The sequence below is a fragment of the Bremia lactucae genome (genome assembly GCF_004359215.1).
Source record: "Bremia lactucae strain SF5 chromosome Unknown BlacSF5_NotPlaced_4_SHOA01000001.1_737238bp, whole genome shotgun sequence".
Taxonomy (NCBI): domain Eukaryota; phylum Oomycota; class Peronosporomycetes; order Peronosporales; family Peronosporaceae; genus Bremia; species Bremia lactucae.
The window spans coordinates 254,811-257,854 of NW_027152016.1; positions in this window are offsets into that span (position 1 = coordinate 254,811).

Consider the following 3,044-nt stretch of genomic DNA (forward strand, 5'->3'; position numbering starts at 1 on the left):
TACTTGCGATCGATAAATTCTTTACCGATCGATTAAAAGCGGGACATGTAAGGGAGTCAACCCCCCCACATAGTACTTGCGATCATTAAATTCTTTACCGACCGAGTAAAAGCGGGACATGTAAGGGAGTCAACCTCCTCACATAGCTCTCCGACCTTCTATGTGCGAAAGGCCACAGGAGGGTGGTGGACAGTGCACGCATTCAACAAACTGAATGCTGCAACAGTACCGGCTCAAATGCCGATACCTAGAAAAGACGTAATCAAAATGGTATGTCTAAGAGTGCGATCTATTCGTATTTGAATCTGATGGATGGGTTCTATCAAATCCTTATGCGTGAACGGGACATCCCGTACACAGCAGGGAGCACTCCCAGTGGGATGCTCTGGGAGTGGCTAGTGATGCCTCAGGGGCTTAGATGCGTAACAAATCGTTTGAGACCGGTGCGAGAATTCGCACCGAGTTATTTTGACGATGTATTCGTCCATAGCCGGGTTATGGACGGAAAGACGGACGTGGAAGCTCATAAAACTCACGTTCGTCAGGTTCTTCCACTTATGCGAAAGCATAAATTGTATGCAAATCTCAAGAAGTGTATATTCGCTGCAAGCGAAATACCACATCTTGGGTGCATCGTCGGTAAACACGGCGTGCGCCCTGATCCCGAAAAGATCAAGGCAATCACCGACTGGCCAGTTCCAGTCGATGTCAAGAGACTTAGAAAGTCCTTGGTTTAGCGGCGTACTTGCACAAGTACTCTCGCAATTATGCAGAGATGACAATTCATCTCTCTCGTCTCTTGAAAAAGACGAGAAATGGTTATGGAACGCTGATTGTCAGCGTTCGTTTGAAGATATCAAGCAAAGCTTGATGCAATCGCCCATCTTGGCGATTGCAGATCAAGACAGACCATTCCATGTGTCTGTGACGCCAGCGATTTCGCAATCGGCTGCGCGTTAATGCAATACGATACAGACGGCGCGGAGCGCGTCGTCTGTTACCAATCGCGTCAGCTGCAACCAGCTGAACGTAATTACCCAGTGCATGACAAGGAACTCCTTGCCATGAAATATGCATTGGCTAAATTTAGGGTCTATCTCCTAGGAGATAGACCGTTTATCGTATATACGGACCATGCGTCATAAGCACGGCCGTAAACAGCCCACACCTCTCGCAAAGAATGGCGAGGTGGCTATCCTTCTTCGCGGAGTATAATTTCTCCGTCGAATATAAACCAGGACGACTTAATGTCGTCGCTGATGCGTTATCACGCCGACCCGATTTCGAGTCAGCAGTGCACTCCAACAGTGAAAATAATTTTACTGTTGCAACACTCACTACGAGTGTTCCGTCATCAACCTTAGTTGATGACATAAAGAAAGCCTACAAAGAAGATAAGGACCTTCTATGTTTGATGGATCATTTAATGAATCCATCCGATAAATCTTTTAAAGATCTACCGGCTTTATATCGATCGTCATCCGATCGATACACAACACGTAACGGCTTATTGTATTACACAGCCGTTACCGGCGACACTCCACGTGTCGTCGTCCCAACTCACAATGATTTGCGTTGCGCATCATGTATGAGTGTCACGTGCTCCAACAAGTGGGCATCGTGGATGTCAGAAGACGTCTCACGTAAGTCGGATATTCGGATACGCCGTATCGTTAATACGTAGTACATTGGGTACCCGATCTCGGATAGAGATCCAAGATTCACGGCAGAGTTCTGGCAATCCGTGTTCCGATCTCTCGGAACACGGCTGACTATGTCAACATCCGATCACCCAGAAACGGATGGTCAAACAGAACGCGTAAATCGCGTCCTCGAAGAGATACTTCGAGGTTACGTCCAATCGTATCCGAATTGGAGCGAGTTTTTACCGATGGTCGAATTCGCCATCAATAATTCGGTGCATGCGTCTACAACGCATACACCGTTCTTCGTGAATGGCTTACGCCATCCTCGCATACCCACCCAATTAGAGGAATCCTCTAGTTTAAGGGGGTGGACTCGCACGAGCAAAACCATTCTGGCTCATGCTCATCACGCGTCGAAGTTAACAACAACGCGAGTGATGTCGATGTCGAAGAAATCGACATCGAAGATGAGAATGATCTCATGGCAGTACGCACAAAGCGTACTGAAAAAGACAAAAAAATGAGTTAGCAGAAGAATTTCTGCTAACTCGAGAATCAATAATCCGTTTCGTTCAGGATTCCATTGCTAACGCAGTGGACCGACAGAAACGGAATGCAGACAAACATGGAAGAGCAAATGTTCATTCATTTAAAATTAATGATCTAGTGCTACTCTCTACGGTAAACATACCTAAGCGATTAGTCACTAATGTGGGTAGCAGTAAACTACTACCCAAGTTCATTGGGCCTTTCCGTGTACTGCATCGCAGAGGCAATGCGTACACAATAGAATTGCCACGTAGGATGCGAACGCATCCTACGTTTTACGTTGGTCGGCTCCGCCCGTACCATCAGTACGCGGCTTCTTCCGAGGACGGATCTGACCACCCTTTTCAAGAATCCCCAAAAGATTCTTGTGATCGCGAACCAGATTCTCATGTTGAACCTGAAGGTTCTCATGCCGGTTCCGAATACCCTCGAAACTACGATGAGCTGACGACAGCTCATCACGAACAGCATGATATTTCCGTTCGTACTCCAACATGGAGAACGCACTCTTCGAACGGTCTTCCAACCGCTCGATATGGTGAGCCTGAACCGTCTGCTCCACGCTTGCCGCGCTCGTGTCAAGACCCTCCTCCAAATCATGGAAGAAGCGATCCATTTTGTCGATCCTCGACATTAGATCCGACACACGGTTCGGATCTAATTTTCCCTCCTCCACCACAACCATTGGTGGATTCCCACGGTGGCAAACGTTTCCTTGTGGAACATATCCAGAACCACCGTGATGTGAAGGGGCAGCGAACGAGTTATCTTGTTCGCTGGCGTGGTTATCCACCTTCACATGACAACTGGGAACCTCGTTCCTAGCTGGTTGCTGACGTTGAGGGCCTC